Source organism: Amblyomma americanum, chromosome 1, assembly GCF_052857255.1.
Source record: "Amblyomma americanum isolate KBUSLIRL-KWMA chromosome 1, ASM5285725v1, whole genome shotgun sequence".
Taxonomy (NCBI): Eukaryota; Metazoa; Arthropoda; class Arachnida; order Ixodida; family Ixodidae; genus Amblyomma; species Amblyomma americanum.
The window spans coordinates 506,904,710-506,923,736 of NC_135497.1; the positions used below are offsets into that span (position 1 = coordinate 506,904,710).

Genomic DNA, 19,027 nt, shown 5'->3' on the forward strand with positions numbered 1-19,027 from the left:
ACTCCACGGGCTCGGGCCGGAAAATGCGATGTTTCGTCCGGCTCGGGCCAGGCTGGGGACTGCACATAGAAGGCGACCCTTGTCAGGGCATTTCATTCAGTACGGAAGGGTTAGTACACTTGGCAACGACATGGATGAAACAGGGCCATGGTGTAGGCTGAGAAAAAAAAATATTCGGTGGCTCATTTTTTCGGGGCGTCCCTCGTAGTATGAGTCGCTTTGAGACGTTAAAACCCCATAAACTAAACTATTTGCTCATTTTTTGGTGTCTTCTATAGTTACATTTTTCTCACGGAAGAAAAACTACGAACAGTGCTGTTCTAATTTTATTGGGCGGCCTCCTGTCCGGAACCTCCTGTAAATGAAAGGATCCGGGTGGTTATTTGTTGACGCACAATAGAAAAAAGCTTAATCAGTGTCACTGCAGCGACCAACTGACTTCGTTCGCGCACACAGTGAACGATATGAGAAAAGTTAAACGACACTTTGCAGCGATTGGAGTGAAAGACAGACCTCGGGCTGCGGCGTTATTAGCGGTTTGCAGGAGTGCGTTCGCTATACTGGAGTACAGAGAACGGCTTGCATGGGCTGTTCCCGCTATCGGGGAGCACACGCAACCTGATCTACCAAAAGGCGCTCCGCATCTGCTCGGCTTTGTGTTGCCGCTCGTAACTGGACAGTTAAAACCTCTTGAAGACAGCTGGAGGACCTTCTTTCGGCTGCTCGATGAGAAGCCGTCTAAGATCGTCTTTGAATGGATGCTTCTACCTTCAAAAACACATTTTTTAGCACGTAGTACGCAAGAGGCGCCTTTGCATTCTGTCTGCATTGAAACGCTGCCAGTACAGCCATGAATTCAACCTGCGAAATGATCATGAAACAAAATTGAAATCTCATTGCCAAGGCTTCCAGGACGTTTTATATAGAGTTTCAGTCAAACGGGCTCTGCGTGATTGCGAGCTTAACGGAGCAGCAGACCCATAGCGTGCATGCGCAGGACGTAAATATGCGACGCGGATAAATAATGTCATTGTTAAAGGGACTATGCAATAAATTAATTGAGATAACGTAAAGCAGACGAGAGACAGGAATTTCATCACTCGTCACCGCAACGCAAGAATTTTTAAGCTAGCATCAATAACAACGAAGATATAGACGATTAAAAATTACGCTGCTCTCCTCCCCCCTCAACTCGTACACGCGGGGCACCAGACAAAAATAAAGAAAACAGGTCTGGGACTGGGCCCCGCCTTTGAATATGTAATCAGATGACGTTCGCTTTGCAACTTCCGGTTGTCGCTCCTATAGTAGGATACAACTTAAAAAAACAGCAGTTGTTAACACTGGGTGCAAAGTCCGTGCGCGCTGTTTTGCTCCGCCCGCCAATCAGAGACACAAAAAAAGTCAACGTCATGAGACCTTTTTAAGATGGCGTCTTACTTGATATCACACGTCTCGTTCACTGTACTCCGCGCCGTCTGCAGTTGTTGAAGAGTGTTTTCATCGGTGGAAGCGGTGACGTGTACAGCAGACGTGGACAAAATGTAAAGAGTTTGAACATTTTACTGTTAAAAATGCCACGGTACAGCTCATTTTATCGCTGGAGCTTCGTAGTCGCTGCTTGCTGAGCTCGTTTTACCTAGAGTTGAGCGAGCGTCATTATTTCCCGGTCGTGGTTTTCGACCACAAGTGAAACTTGAAAATTAATAGCTGCAGCGAAGGAAGCCACTATTTTTGACATCATGCAGTTTCTTACTTCTTTGTGCTACTGATCGAGTTGGCAACCTAAACTCAGCTGTGCACTGATGTTCCAATTGTGCCCGTGCGTTCATCCCATCGTTAAATCCATGCTGTTAATTCATATCGTTAAGGTCAGCCTATAAAATACGTTTCATTGTAAATTTTTTTTGTGGTCAACAGTACCAATGAAGAGCCGCTGTCAGTTCACTGGCGTGCTGTCCGAATTGATCGCTGCGCAAAGGTGAGTGCTGTCATTGCGGGCGTTCTGTTGACTCGGTTGCTGAGGCCGATGGCGGGTTCAATACTAGGCACGCCGGCCGCGTTTCGATAGAGGCGAAGCAAGAGACGGCCGTGCACTATGCGACATCAGAGTCATGAGCTGCGTTTGACGATTTGTAGACGCCATGCATTTCTTGTATGCTTCAAATAAACTGTCCTTGTACAGCTTTGAGCAGAACCACCTTAAATGTGCAAGGTGAATTGAGTGGTTCTCTTTGCAGTAGAGAGAAAGTGAGCAATTCCTTCCTGTAACCATGAACATTAAAGGCTGCATTAGTTTCAAATGTCCTGGGTGCACATATGCTTCATACACTAGTAAAACATTGCCTTATATTAAAGTGCGCACCGCATGACGTTTTTGTCTCGTAGCTCCTGTACAGCTTACGGATGTTATTCCATACTGTTCATAGAAGCACCCAATGTCAAATGCATAGTATGCTTGATTAGCAAAGACCATAGGCTGAGTACTGCGAAAAAAATTCTTGTAAAGTTTATACTGCTGCACATTAAAATGAAGCTGCATATGATGAGAATTTTGAAAGCTCTTCTGCCCAAAATATTGGCTTGGTTAAGTGCATCAAGCAGCTGGGTGGTATGAACATGTAATGTTTAATAATCAGCTACTGCAACGAACCTGACTTATACTGAGCATCATTATATAGGTGTCCTAGAGGCAACATTGCTGCAGGATCAACTTTTCACTGCTGTTTGTGTTCTCAGTGTTTCGAGTTGCGGCAAAACATCTGTGAGACCTGGATAGTACAATGACCTGATGTTTACTGTTCCATTCAGACAATATTGCCGTGTTGTGCCAGGGCGATGCGAGTGAAGACAGCCAAGAATCAGTGGCTTCAGGAAGACGAAAGAGCGTTTATAAGACTGGGATGACATTCACATATATGAACAGATATACATAAACTGCATTCACTCTTCAAAATTTCGAATTTCGATGGAGGCGAAATTCTAGGGGCCGTGTACTGTGCGATGTCAGTGCACGTTAAAGAACCCCAGGTGGTTGAAAATTCCGCAGCCTTTCACTACGGCATCCTTCATAGCCTGAGCCGCTTTGGGACGTTAAACCCCAATAAACCAAACAAACACTTCAACATTTACATTCACACAGTTTCCACTCTCCTTCTGTCCTGATTATTCATTTTTAGAACCCACTGAGTAGGAGTATTCAGAAGGAGATACTTGAATACAGAATAGACCTGGATCTATGGTTGAGTATACGCCTAAGTGACAAATTGCGGAAGGGCGATTATGGTTGAGGCCGCTGCGATGGCTCAGAGGTTATGGCGCTTGGCTGCTGACAGGAAAGACATGTGTTCGATCCCGGCTGCGGCGGTCGAATTTCGATGCAGGCAAAATTCTAGAGGCCCTTGTACTGTGCAATGTCAGTGCACGTTAAAGAACCCCAGGTGGTCTAAATTTCTGGAGCCCTTCACTACGGCATACCTCATAGCCTGAGTCGCTTTGAGACGTTAAACCCCCATAAACAAAAAAAACCGACTGTGGTTGTGGACCTACTGACAAACACAGAATGTGTTGTCGAGACAACACATAAAGTTGGTGTACTTCTTGCTTTACCATCAAAGATAAAATCCTGAGTGAATAATGTCTGTCACTGCCCAGTGTTAATGTGCACTGTTAAAAGAGAGAGTCAAAATGGGAGATGATTGCAATGGGCCAACACTACTAAGCAATGCAGAACATTGTACATCACTAAAATGATGCACACTGTGCTCTCCTGCAGCTAAATCTCTGACGGCACTGAACAGCAATCGAAGGGGCATCGCGGACAGCACAGAGTTCAACTATGGAGATGTATATACTGACAACATTGTGAAGCGAGCTTGTTCTTCAGGTGTCTCTGATGTAGTTGGTCTCACAATGGTTCAGTACCAGAGAGCTGGGTTTCTGAAGTGCTGTGATCACTTTCCACGCTGATGACGATTCGCTCCAGCTTGTCGCTGAACCCACGCTTCTCCCTGAACAGCATTTCGACATCTTTCACATGCCGCACAGCATTGGCCCAGTTTTCCGACGTGACCTTGTATACTTCCGCAAGCAGAAGAGTGTGCACATCCCTGATCTTGAATGTGGTGTTGAGCGCTGCCACTGCATTCTTAATCTGCGCCCAAATTAGTTCTATAGGGTTAAACTCACAGTAGTAAGGAGGCAGCCTGAGGACAGTACACCCAGCCCTTTCAGCAGCCGCATCAACCCGGTACTTTATATATTTGCTCTTGACGATGGCCACAGTGTCAAGCAGCTGCTTCTTTGTCATAGTGGCGTGGCATGGTATTGCCTTCGAGGCCATCCATGCTTGTATGTCTGCTTTCCGCCACGAGAGTGACGAGACGTTCTCCATGCATCTGGAATGATAGGACGCATTGACCATGACAATGACGCTTCGCGGTGGCAGCTTATCGAGGACAGAACTAAACCATGCCTCGAAACGGTCGCCGTCCATTTAATCGTGGTAGTCACCTGTTTTCTTACCCAGGAACACATCAAGGCAGTCGTCAACAAATCCGTCCTCACTACCGATGTGAGTCACAATCAGCCGCTGCCCTTTTCCTGACGGCTGTTTCAGCCCTGTTGCCAAGCCGCGCAAGTACGCGTTGCGTGAGGACTGGATTGTCTTGTCAGACCGTACCTTACTCACTGCGTGGCCAGCGGTGACCCACGTTTCGTCCAAGTAGAATATTTTGCGGCCTTCTTCCTTGTAGCGGGCGATCTCGTAGAGGTACTTATGCTCCCACCGCAATAAGTCCTCGCGCTCGATGAGCAAGGAGTTCCGCCCACGTTTTCGCTCTTGAAGCCGATGTCCAGGAGGAGGCGGCGGATGGTCCATGGCTGAAGAGTCGGCAGCTCTTCTGAAGAGTCCGCGGATGCCAATTCTGAAGCAATCTTCTTCACTGTCGGGACCTCTTTGCGCCGGAAAAAGCCGTGCACGCAGTTTCTTAATGTGGTCAGCACGAAGCTGTCATAGTTCTGTAGGCGCCTCCTGCAGCCTTCACGTCTAGGCCGCTTCCGCCGAGGAGTCCGTAGCTCACCGTCGATTCTTTTCGCATTGCTCCTGACTTCATAAACCCTCTCGCAGATCTCCGTGATCGCAGCCTTCGGTTGCTCTTCTCGGAGCTTCATATAAACATTCAGCACGATTTGTTGAGCGCCACTGCAGAGGGCATTTCCACTGCTGTTCTTGAAGAACCCCTTCGGTGTCGTCGCGCTGTCCTGGAGCGCCTGAGGCGCACCTGATGACTGCGCATTCGATGAAGGCGAGCTCGATGAAGCAGCTGGTGGAACGGCAGATGCATAATTATGCTAAGCCAGAAACGCGTCCTCAGGAACGACATCCATGTTGGAAACAGAAGTGTGCCTTAGTCCCGAATCATTTAGCACAAACAATAATTTTATGACGCAGTAAACGATATTGACAGTTATTATATATTAATTTTTATTGGAGAAAGTTGCAATATTTCCATTGTCGCAAAAAATGTGCCAAATTATGATTGTCGCCTCTTGTGAAGTTGTGTGGTGCGCGCCGTGTTTTTGCGTCGCAAACGTTTTATTTCAGCTCCATCATGAAACACGCTTTCAATGTTACACTCTAATAAGCGAGTCAAAACGTTCAAATTTATGTCTGTAAAATCTTTCTTTGTGATTGTTTTTTTATTTAGGTTAGAAGAAAAGCTTGAACAACGGACTATTTTGCAGCCTCGCGGAGGAACAGTGGCTGGCGGTAATGAGAGTGTGGGCGGAGCTTCACTGCAGACTTAAGTTGTATCCGACTATAGCACCCCAGCAGCAGCGTCGGCGGCGTGGCGGCAACTCTCCGGTCTCTCTTCGCCTTCCTGGATTGCGGCGCGCGTCGGGTTTCTTTGCTTGTCGAATGTTGTAGTTAGCAGTAATAAACCCGGTCCTCGAGGCGCGACTGCTCGCTCTTGCGGCCGCGATGGGCATCGAGCCCTATGCGTGCGCACGGAGAGCCGTGCGAGTGGCTCCGGAACTCCCGACAGAAGTAGGCAGCAGAGGAAAATTGAAACCATATGCGCGAAGGCAATGCCCTGGCTCGCGCTTGCCCGAGAGGGTCGCGCGGCGGCACGAGCAGACGATTTTCACGGCTACCGGAAGTGTGCCCGTGACGTCGTGGCTGCCGTGGCTCCAGCGAATGACAGCGTGTGGTGGCCTGGCGACGTCATGGGTAGTGTGACGTCTTTGTTTCACGATTTTAGTTCCAAAATCGGTCACTACAAGCACACCAATCGGACCGCGAATTTAAAAAAACACGTGTCTTTTTAAAATTTATAATAAATTGCCGGCTCAGTTCCGAAGACTTATACTTGGTGTGCATGCTCATTACCATCATTTCTAAACATAGAAAACATTTACAAGCGACTTTGAATTCTTTGCATAGTCCCTTTAACGCCTGTTTAATGCACGCAGAACAAGGCCGAGGTAATTGAGAACACGTAAGCGATGAGATGGCTAATTGGTTTGTTCATTGAAGGTTGTAGCCAAGTACTGCACCAGGGTGGCCATGTCCTGTTTTGGTGAGGGAGTGCGTTGTCGGTTCTGGTAACTGAGATCAGGCCGCACCCCAGGCCTCGTTATGCAATTCCATCGACACGCGGTTTTTTTTAACCCGGTGGAGAATTGCGCGCCACCAGGATTTGAACCCCGGTCCTCTTGCACGCGAGGCGGACGCTCTTAACTCTACGCCATAGCTGCCGCCCTCGGCCCCCAGTCCCCAGCGGCTGCGCAGAAACTGGCCACGGCGGCGGTCAGACCTGTGACGTAGCGGAGGGTGCTAAGAATATCTTGCTCCGGACAGGCCGCCATTGGAATCTCAACCTGACAACGTTTAACGCTAGAACTTTATCTAGTGAGGCTAGCCTAGCAGTGCTGTTCGAGGAACTAGCGGGAATTAAATGGGATGTGATAGGGCTTAGCGAAGTTAGGAGGACAGGTGAGGCGTATACAGTACTAAAGGACGGACACATACTGTGCTATCGCGGATTAGAGGATAGACGAGAACTAGGTGTGGGATTCCTCATTAATCAAGATATAACTGGCAACGTAGAGGAGTTCTATAGTATTAACTAGAGGGTAGAGGCTATAGTAATTATGCTGAAAAGGAGGTACAAGCTGAAAGTGGTGCAGGCCTACGCGCCCACATCCAGCCATGATGACCAGACCGCTGAAAGTTTCTATGAGGAAGTAGAATCGGCAGTGAATAAAGTAAAATCACAGTAGACTGTACTGATGGGCGACTTCAATCCGAAGGTGGGCAAGAAACAGGGTGACGACCACGCGTTAGGTGACTATGGGATAGGTTCTAGAAATAGGAGGGGAGAGTTATTAGTCGAATTCGCAGATAGAAGTAATTTACGGATCATGAATACTTTCTTCCGCAAACGAGAAAACAGGATATTGACCTGGAAGAGCCCCAATGGTGAGACTAAAAATGAAATCAACTTCATACTATGCGCTAAATCGGGCATAATTCAGGATGTGGCCGTCCTCGGAAAGGTGCGTTGTAGCGACCACAGAATGTTAAGGTCTCGAATTAGCTTAGACTTGAAGAGGGAATAGAATAAGCTAGGGAAGAGGAAGACCATTAATGACTTAGCCGTAAGATGGAAAGTACAGGAGTTTAGGATAGCGCTGAAAAACAGATATTCGGCTTTAACTGAGGAAGACGATCTTCATGTTCATTCTGTGCACGATAATCTGACATCAATAATTACGGAGTGCGCAGTAGAAGTAGGCGGTAGGACAATTCGAAAGAATACCGGGAAGCTATCTCAGGTAACGAAAGATCTGAATAAGAAGCGCCAAAGCATGAAGGCGTCTAACCCTACCGACAGAATAGAACTAACAGAGCTATCGAAGCTAATAAATAAGCCCATGGTAGCCGACATAAGGAAGTTTAATATGGAGAGAATCGAGCATGCTCTAAAGAACGGAGGCAGCAGTGAAGAGGAAACTAGGCATAGGTAAAAGCCAGATGTATGCATTAAGAGACAAGCAGGGCAATATCACTAGCAATATAGATAAGAGGGTTAACGTAGCCGAAGAGTTCTTCACAGACCTGTACAGTAGCCAATGTAACCAGAGCGTTAATGAGAAAGACAGTAGTGCACAACAATGCGTCATCTCGCCAGTAACGAAAGATGAAGTAAAGAAAGCCTTAGAAGCAATGAAAAGGGGAAAAGCAGCTAGGGAGGACCAGGTAACAGCAGATCTGTTGAAGGATGGAGGGGACATTGTGCTAGAAAAACTAGCCACCCAGTATACGCAATGCCTTATGACCTTGACTATACCAGAAGCTTGGAAGAATGCAAACATTATCTTAACTCCTATAAAGGGAGACGCCAAAAACTTGAAAAATTACAGGCCGATCAGCTTACTATCCGTTGCCTACAAAGTATTTACTAAGGTCATCGCTAATAAGGTCAGGGCAACCTTAGACTTTAATCAACCAAATGATCAGGCATGCTTTCGCAAAGGAAATTCCACAATAGATTATATTCACACTATCAATCAGATGATAAATTCGCAGAATATAACCAACCTCTATATATAGCCTTTATTGATTACGAGAAAGCATTTGACTCAGTGGAAACCTGAGCAGTCAGTCATACAGGCATTGCGTAATCAGGGGTAGAAAAGCCTGATGTCAAAATACTGGAAGATATATATATATATATATATATATATATATATATATATATATATATATATATATATATATATATATATATATATATGTATATATATATATATATATATATATATATATATATATATATATATATATATATATATATATATATATATATATATATATATATATATATATATATTAGCAGAGAAGTTAAAGGAAATGAGGGGCCCGTTTGACAAATTTATGAAGGGAGCCAACAGTCACCGAAACCAAGGTGCATAGGGGAACGGTAATTTTTTTTTTTTTAATGTGTTATGCATATCTATGGGATAATAATACTTAGAATAATAAATCGCTTAAAGAAAATTACTTATAAAGCAGCAGAAAAAACAACCATGCCGCCGGTGGGATCCGAACCCACGACCTCCGAATATCGCGTCCGGTGCTCTTACCAACTGAGCTACGGCGACGGCTGTCCAATCTGCTGCTCTCGTGGGTATTTATGTTTACTAGGTGTAAGCGAGCCTTGAGAGTGTTCACCAGCGCCACCCTCGACCATAGCGGCGGACGTAGCACGTCCTGTAATACCGCGAGCGTGACGTAGAACGTCATCTAACGGCGAGGGCGGAAACTGTGCGAGAGCCCTCTTATGCTGCCTATGGCATCAAGACTGCCAGAACCGAGACCCTCGTTAAGCTATTAGCAGAGAAGTTAAAGGAAATGAGGGGCCCGTTTGACAAATTTATGAAGGGAGCCAACAGTCACCGAAACCAAGGTGCATAGGGGAACGGTAATTTTTTTTTTTTAATGTGTTATGCATATCTATGGGATAATAATACTTAGATTAATAAATCGCTTAAAGAAAATTACTTATAAAGCAGCAGAAAAAACAACCATGCCGCCGGTGGGATCCGAACCCACGACCTCCGAATATCGCGTCCGGTGCTCTTACCAACTGAGCTACGGCGACGGCTGTCCAATCTGCTGCTCTCGTGGGTATTTATGTTTACTAGGTGTAAGCGAGCCTTGAGAGTGTTCACCAGCGCCACCCTCGACCATAGCGGCGGACGTAGCACGTCCTGTAATACCGCGAGCGTGACGTAGAACGTCATCTAACGGCGAGGGCGGAAACTGTGCGAGAGCCCTCTTATGCTGCCTATGGCATCAAGACTGCCAGAACCGAGACCCTCGTTAAGCTATTAGCAGAGAAGTTAAAGGAAATGAGGGGCCCGTTTGACAAATTTATGAAGGGAGCCAACAGTCACCGAAACCAAGGTGCATAGGGGAACGGTAATTTTTTTTTTTTTTAATGTGTTATGCATATCTATGGGATAATAATACTTAGATTAATAAATCGCTTAAAGAAAATTACTTATAAAGCAGCAGAAAAAACAACCATGCCGCCGGTGGGATCCGAACCCACGACCTCCGAATATCGCGTCCGGTGCTCTTACCAACTGAGCTACGGCGACGGCTGTCCAATCTGCTGCTCTCGTGGGTATTTATGTTTACTAGGTGTAAGCGAGCCTTATATATATATATATATATATATATATATATATATATATATATATATATATATATATATATATATATATATATATATATATATATATATATATATATATATATATATCTTCCAGTATTTTGATATATATATATATATATATATATATATATATATATATATATATATATATATATGTATATATATATATATAGATATAGCAACTGTAGAGCTACTACAGTCCTCCATAAAATCAGCAATAAAATTCCTATTAGGAACGGCGTCAGGCAAGGAGACACGATCTCGCCAATGCTATTCACCGCCTGTTCATAGGAGGTATTCCGAGGCATAAATTCGGAACAGTTGGGAATAATAGTAGATGGAGAATACCTAATTAATCTGCGATTCGCTGAGGACATTGACTTGCTGAGGCACTCAGGAGGCGAACTGCAAATCATGATAAATAAGTTAGACAGGCAGAGCAGAACGCTGGGTCTAAAAATTAACGTGCCGAAAAACAAGGCAATGCTGAACAGTCTAGCAAGAAAACAGCAGATCACAATTGGCAGCGAGAGCCTGGAAGTTGTGAAGGAATACGTCTACTTAGGGCAGGTAGTGACAGCAGATCCGGATCATGAGAGGGAGATAACTAGAAGGATAAGAATGGGGTGGAGCGTATATGGCAGGTTCTCGCAGATCATGAGTGGCAGTTTACCAATTTCCGTCAAGGGAAAAGTGTGCAACAGCTGTATCTTACCGGTACTCACCTACGGGGCAGAAACGTGGAGGCTAACGAAAAGAGTTCAGCTTAAGTTAAGGACAACGCAGCGAACCATAGAAAGAAAAATGATAGGTGTAACGTTAAGAGACCAGAAGCGGGCAGAGTGGGTGAGGGAACAAACGCGGGTTAATGACATCCTAGTCGAAATCAAGAGGACGAAACGGGCTTGGGCAGGACATGTAATGCGAAGGCAAGATAACCGCTGGTCCTTAAGGGTAACAGCGTGGATTCCAAGAGAAAGTAAGCGTAGCAGGGGGCGGCAGAAGGTTACGTGGGCGGATGAGATTAAGAAGTTTGCAGGCAAAGGGTGGATGCAGCTGGCTAAGGACAGGGTTAATTGGAGAGACATGGGAGAGTCCTTTGCCCTGCAGTGGGAGTAGTAAGGCTGATGATGATGATGATGAAGCGATGAGATGATTAGAAAGCTAGGCGCAGATAGTGGATCACTGGGTGATATCTCCAGGATTTATCTTTGCCTTTTTTCAACCTCCAACCGTCCCCTGCGCTTATTTGGGACTTCAACTTAAAAAAGGAGTTGAAGAACAGCCCACGCATCAAGTTCCGATGCTGTCGGCTCTTCGCGAGCTCCCAGGGCCCACACAAGACGCCACAGGAAGTCTTTTTACACAGACGGTCAATCGGTCCAGAATAATCAGTACTAGTGCAAAAGAACTTGGTGGACAGTTGTTTACATTATTTTGCTGCATTACGTATGGCGCTAGTTTAAAAAAAAACCCATAGCAGGGCCGCATGTTCCACGCCATGCCGTGTGGTTTAATGCCGACGCGTCTCTGCCCCCATAGAAGATGTAGAAACATGATCTTGCAATTCTTGGTGTCAGTGCGTGGCCTACGGAGCTGCAGAGACTTTCTTCAAACACATCAAGTTCGCCCTTTCTTATGGCATCATTTCTTGCTTTTTACAAAAAAAAACATATTTCACGGAAGGACATAGTTTAGTGTGGGCAGAGAAAAAAAGAAAAATAATGTTGCCCAGCCCGCACCGCCGATGGCACAACGGGCTAGGAGGAAGAAAGGCAAGGCAGGACGAGCAGCGCTTACAACAGATGGCTTCATTCAAAGACCCCGCTCGAAGGAAAAGAATGCGCCACAATGCACATGCCAAGGCACACAGCAAAGCAAACACGCTTAGGTATTGCGATTACAAAAGGCTGATCGTGGAAAAACTTTGACAAACAAAAAAACATTCACGCACTCAGACGGACGTAATAATAAAACCCCCGGGTGCCGTACCACCCAGAACAAACAAAGGCGAAGAAATTTTATCATGAATTAAGCAACTGAAGTTCTTTTCGCAGGAGAGCAAATGACGTATCTCTGGCGCAGGTGTCCTTTCCAAATTAGTGAATAAGTGACGCCTCAAGAATTTCTCTTGCCATCTTGTCTTTTGATCAGCCAACAACCTCGGTAGTGCACAGCAGAGGATGGCAACCGCAGTACTTGCAATGAGTTGACAGACACCTATCATTGATACACTCGAGTGAATTAGCATGTTCTCTTAAACGATCGTTTAGGCAGCGATAAGTTTGCATCACGTATGCACGTCCGCTGCTTAGAGGGCATTTGTAAACTACGTCCACTGTGCACTGACGAAACTTCCTTGTATGCTTGATATTACAAACTGGTTTCTTGGCCAAACTCCTGCTAGTAGGAGCACAGAGACTTGAAAGTTTGCGGGGGCAGTAAAGACCACATCTAACCCGAACTTTCCTGCTACTCGTTTAAGATTGTGAGAGATGCTGTGGACGAAGGGCAACACTTGCAATTTCTTATACTACTTTTCTGTCTGGACATACTGGCATTGTTCGAGTTTCTTGTCGACGCAATTCCTTTAGCAGGCTTTCTGCCACTGTAGTGAGAAACGACGCAGGGAAGCCGGCTTTCTGGAGACGGTCTTCTTGGAGACCAAAACAGGGAAAGACATTTCATAAAGAGTGGACACTCGGCGAAAACTGGCCGCAGTAAATGCGACAGAGGCTGAGCTTCTCTTCCTTCCGTTTAGTGACGACACCAGCGTGGGCGGCTGGGCAGACAAGGGCAGAACGAAGCTAACCCCGGTGTTCTTAAACAGACCTCCACTTGAAATTTCACTCGAGTTGCTCCTCAAAGTCAGTTTCGTGCTTCTTACCTTGCTCCACTCCTAGCTGCCCTCGAACGGAGGAAATTCCCCACGCATTCCTAAAAATTCTTGAGGTGGCGCCACTGCTGCATTGAACGCCTCCTAGACCGAAGCGTCCTTGCTCAACCGTGTTAAGATGGCTGCCGGCTCCCTCGCCGAGTTCGCCGAACATGTACTACGTGTGGACGAACTGTTACACGACGGCGCCGACGATACGGAACCTGCAGTTGTGCCACGACGGGCGTTGCGGGACAGATTGAACCCACTGGAGCATTTCAACGATGGGGAGTTCTTATCCGGGCACCGGTTTTCCATGGACACCGCGCGAGACCTCCTGATTAAGTGCCTGCCTATGGAAGAAAGCGTCAGCATTCGCGGTCACCCGCTACCACCGATGCTTCAGCTGGCCATCGCACTTCGATTTTATGAAAGTGGAACCTTTCAAGTCGTCACCGGGGTGACTTGCTAAATGTATCGCAACCGACGGTGTGCCGTGTATACAGTGGAACGAGTATCCACGCTGATTGTGGCGCATCTGTTCCCTCGAACTGTGAAGTTCCCCGCTACTGCGGCCAAGTTTCAAGCGGACACCATGGACTTCTACCGCCTTGGCCGATTTCGTGGTGTGACTGGGTGCATAGACTGCACCCACATCAGAATCAAGTCGCCTGGTGAGCAGCTCGGAGAGGTTTAACGCAACCGCAAAGGCTTATTTTCGATCAATGTGCAGGTGAGCCCAGTTTTCGTTTTGCAAAACTTTATCGCGATCTAGGTGGCATTATATCGTACTAACACGCGTTGATTTTTAGAACAAACAAGAGGGCTACTTTCCTTCACATTGCTCGTCATAGCTGTCGTCTTATTCAAATAATGTCCTTGTAAATATTGAACAAAAAAAAAAGAAAATCGATCTCTTGCAGTGCTGAAACTGCACTGCATCACTTTTCAAGATTGGAGGGTCTGGTTTAATTATTGTGTATACGTATAGGCAAACTCCTTTTATGTCCAAAGCGACTTGTGCTTTCAATGCATCAGTGATGCAGGTATTTATTGTAGAATATTTTAGGTGGGACTCAATATTTTGGCTTGTGTTGTGTAACCACCGGCACTTCTGTATCCACTAACAAATTTCTTCTCTATTTCTTAGCTAACAATATATATATATATATATATATATATATATATATATATATATATATATATATATATATATATATATATATATATATATATATATATATATATATATATATATATATATATATATATATATATATATGATTAGTTTTTCAAATAGCTTGCTTTACATTTCTTTCTTCCTGCACCCTTCTGAAATGCCTGTATGACACTGAGAGTAAAAATTAATAAATACCAAGTATGTCACCTAGCATTCCTGTTACACAATGCACCAAATTTTCACTCGCATTGGAAGTAAACAATTTGCACCATTTCAATAAAAGTGCTAATTTTTCTGGCTCTTGCTGCCTGTAACACATAGAACCATAGCTATATAGATAGATATTAATTGCTGAAAAGTACAGAGTGAGCTGACATGTAGCGTAAAAATTTTTCATTCCCTGAGAACATCTTCAAGACAGAGATGTAATATTTTATCCTCAGACAACCACGGGGCCAAGACTGGAACTTTATGACTTGGTCGTCGGCTGGCCTGGATCAGTCCAGGACAGCAGAATTTTCGATAACAGCCGTGCACGGGTCCTCTATGAGATGAAGCGAGTTCCCGTGTTGCTGCTTGGAGACGCAGGTTATCCGTGCATGTCATTTTTAATGAAACCTCTGGCACATTCCAACGCGCCAAATACCCCAGAGGGCAGGTAAGTACAAGAGGGAACGTAGCACCACAGTCTTTTTGATTGAAGGCGACATAAATGCACGAATGTCATCTCCTTTTGTTGCTGTTCTGCTCCGTAAACTCTTTACAGCAAAGAATGGACCCACCATTTATATTTGTTACCGAAACATATAATTTTGCCAAGCTTTCTCAATTTTTCCATTCCATTCAAATTCACCAAAACTTCAACGTTCAGATTTAGTACACATTTGCCACCAGTTGACGGAAAAAGCCCCTGAAGCTGTCTTGCGACTTCCCGAGGCATGCAAATGCAACTAAATCTTTATTGTAGCTGAAATGGGGCCACTGAAGAAGTATTGCGCAGACTGCTGTGCTCTTCAATTTAGCACACCTGTACAAGTTTTTACTTAAAACTGTTCGTCTTTCACGCAGGTATCAGGCGGCCCACATAAAAACAATAGTGTGTAGATGGCTTTTGGAGGGTAGAAGCGCCGCTTCCCATGCCTAGATATGGGCCCGCAAAACCTCCCCGAGCACTCAGCAGTTATAATAACTGCTTGCGGCGCCCTTCACAACCTCGCCGTTCTACGGAAGGACCCGGAGCCACTTGCTGTGGCTCTCCCCGTTATCCAGCAGCCACGGTCCAGCGTGCAACCACAGCAGCTTCATGTGCCACCGCAGCTTTCTGCCGACACAGTGAATGGCTCTCGTGTTCGGGTGGGCCTTATAGCGAGATCGTTCCGTTAGGTGCCCTGAATACCTTCTCGGAAAATGGGCCCGATACTTTTCTGGTGTTTCAAAACCGATATTTTTATGGTATTTGCATTGTTTCTGTCTATTTCTTTGAACTATGAGCTCTTATAGCACGCAATGTCATCATCAGCTCGACTTCCTCCGCAGGAGGACGATGCCTCTCCCGTATCTTTCCAATTAACACTGTCCCGTGACAGCTATGGCCACCTTTCTCGCAGAGTTTCTAATATCATCAGCCCACCTTACTTTCTGCCGCCTTCTGCTATGCTTTCTTTCTTTTGGGATTCATTCCGTTACCAATTTATCTTGAATTCACAGTACACGCCCTGCGCATTTCTTCTTGATTCTAGCTAATATATCACTTACTCGCATTTATTCCCTCATCCATTCTGCTCTTTAACCGCTAGATCTATCATTTTACTTTTAGTAGTTGGCTGCACTATATCAGCCACATAGGTTATAGGCTTTGCCCCACAAGATATCGCTGTTGAGGGATACTAGTAAACTTCCATTCATGGCTGAAGAGTGCCTGCCAAATGCACTGCACCATCATTCTTATTCTCGTAGTTAGCTTACCCATCTGGTTCGGATATGTGGTGACTATGATCTGAATTGATCTATTCGCCTTACAACTTTTAATAGGCTGCTGTTCTGTTCCGACATTAACATTACTGAAGATCTTAATATTCATTTCTACACCCCCGATCTGCTATACGCTACCACGCCGGCCTGTGTCTTGAATTGCGCAGTTCGTGAAGGGGTGCGCATGCTTTGTGGCCTGCCGGCTGTTGTGGCGCAGTTCGTTGCACTCCTACGATTTCTGACAGTGGCAAGGTGAGAAATGGCTTGTTTGTGCCTAACTGCGCTGCATTTCAGACAGATTAGCTGAGCACGTCGGCCGAACCTCCCGGTGTCATGAACTGCACAGTTGACTAGGGCCCGCCGGCGGTTATGGCGGAATGGTTTCGCATTGGCTCTTAAACGGGGACGCGATGTTTTAACGCGATAGCGTGAAGGAGCTTGTGTCGCAGAAAATCTGGCGACGGCGTCGTCGGCGTCGTTGTTCAAGTGAGCGAGAAAACCACGAAAATAAATAAATCAATAAATAAACACACACACACACACACACACACACACACACACACACACACACACACACACACACACACACACACACACACACACACACACACACACACACACACACACACACACACACACACACACACACACACACACACACACACACACACACACACACATACATATATATATATATATATATATATATATATATATATATATATATATATATATATATATATATATATATATATATATGCACCTTGGTTTCGGTGACTGTTGGCTTCCTTCACGTATATATATATCTGCTGCTCCTGGGTATTTATGTTTACTGTGTGTAAGCGAACCTTGAGAGCGCCACCGTCGTCAGTAGCGGTGGACGTAGCACGTCCTGTATTACCGCGAGTGTGACATGGGACGTCATCTAACGGTGAGGGCGGAAACTGTGCGAGAGCCCTCTTATGCTATATACTATGGCATCAAGCCTGGACTCCATGTACGCGAAAACTCACGCGAACGCGAAGGCGACGCCGTCGCGCGAAGCGAAATGCATGTGTCGCTTGCCGTGTCGCTCGGATCTGCACCCACAGAAAATTTGGCTCGTCGCCCGGAAGTCCCCCACGCGACTGGCCAACCAGAGCCCCCCCCCCCCCCCCCACCCCCAAAGCCGTTTCCGGTTTGTCTACGGTTTCTCACGGCTACATCTTACGAAACCCCCCGTCGTCTTGGTCATTGCCACCGTCGAGAAAATATTTGGTTTTGTAGCTGAGAGGCAGACCCGCATGATTTAAGTAATTTAAACAATCTACTTGTTGGGTGCGGCGGGCTAACAGCATTTGGAGCGGGCTACGCGAGCGGGCGTACTGCAGGGAGAGATGCGTGTCGAGCCGCGGGTACCGGAGCTCGATCCACCGTGCCGCTGCGCTCCAACTGTGCAGAAAAACTCGCGGCGCGCATTCTCACTGGTAAATTATAGTTTGCTCACTTACAATCAAACTGCGGTGACAGTTTATGGGAGTGTTTTTACTAAGCCGGAGTGCACAGGCACAGAACGAAAGCGCACCTCCCCCGTGAACCAGTGATGTGACTTCGTCTCCGCAAGCACGCCTTTGGCTATCTCCACTGCCGCTACACTGCTGCCGTAGAGGAAATATTCCTTTGGCCCTGACTATGAGGCACACTCACAAAATTTTAAGAGAGAGAATAGGTTACGGGCGCGTTTCTAAGCTTGAGTGCGAAAAGCACGAAGTCCGCTACGCACGTCGCGGGTTCGCGTCGCCTGCCGCCTTCGCTTGCATGGAGGTTGCCCACAAGCGACGGAGCGAACGCCAGCCGTCGCCGCCGCCGTCGCCTTCGCGTTCGCGTGAGTTTTCGCGTACATGGAGTCCAGGTGTCAAGACTGCCAGAACCGAGACCCTCGTAAAGCTATTAGCAGACAAGGCAAAGGAAATGAGGGGCTCGTTTTTGACAAACACATGAAGGAAGCCAATAGTCACTGAAACCAAGGTGCCCAGGGGAATGTTTGTATTTTTTTTAATTGTTAGTGCTGATCAGTGGGAGAATATCACTTTGATTAATCTGTCGCCTAAAAAAATACTTATTAGCTAGCATACTAGGGCTCTCGCACAGTTTCCGCCCTCGCCGTTAGAGGACGTTCCACGTCACAATCGCGGTAATGCAGGACGTGCTACGTCCACCGCTATTGACGAGGGTGGCGCTGGTGAACACTCTCAAGGTGCGCTTCCACCCAATGAAAATAAATACCCACGAGAGCAGCAGATTGGATTGGACAGCCGTCGCCGTAGCTCAGATAGTAGAGCACCGGACGCGATATTCGGAGGTCGTGGTTTCGGATCCCACCGGCGGCATGGTTGTTTTTTCTGCTGCTTTATATTATAAGAAATTTTCTTTAGGCGACATATTAATCGAAGTATATTGTTCCACTGATTAGCACTAAAAATTAAAAAAAAATGAAACATTCTCCTCTGCACCTTGGTTTCGATGACTGTTGTAATCCTTCATGTGTTTGTCAAAAACGAGCCCCACATTTCCTTTACCTTGTCTGGTAATATGTATGTATGTATGTATGTATGTATGTATGTATGTATGTATGTATGTATGTATGTATGTATGTATGTATGTATGTATGTATGTATGTATGTATGTATGTATGTATGTATGTATGTATGTATGTATGTATGTATGTATGTATGTATGTATGTATGTATGTATGTATGTATGGTGTGTGTGTGT

General features: G+C 45.8%; 1 protein-coding gene across 1 annotated transcript in view; it reads right to left on the reverse strand.

The window, feature by feature from the left end:
- Positions 1-19,027, reverse strand: part of LOC144116157 (nose resistant to fluoxetine protein 6-like) — a 327,068-nt gene that overhangs the window by 19,433 nt on the left and 288,608 nt on the right. The window lies entirely within an intron of this gene.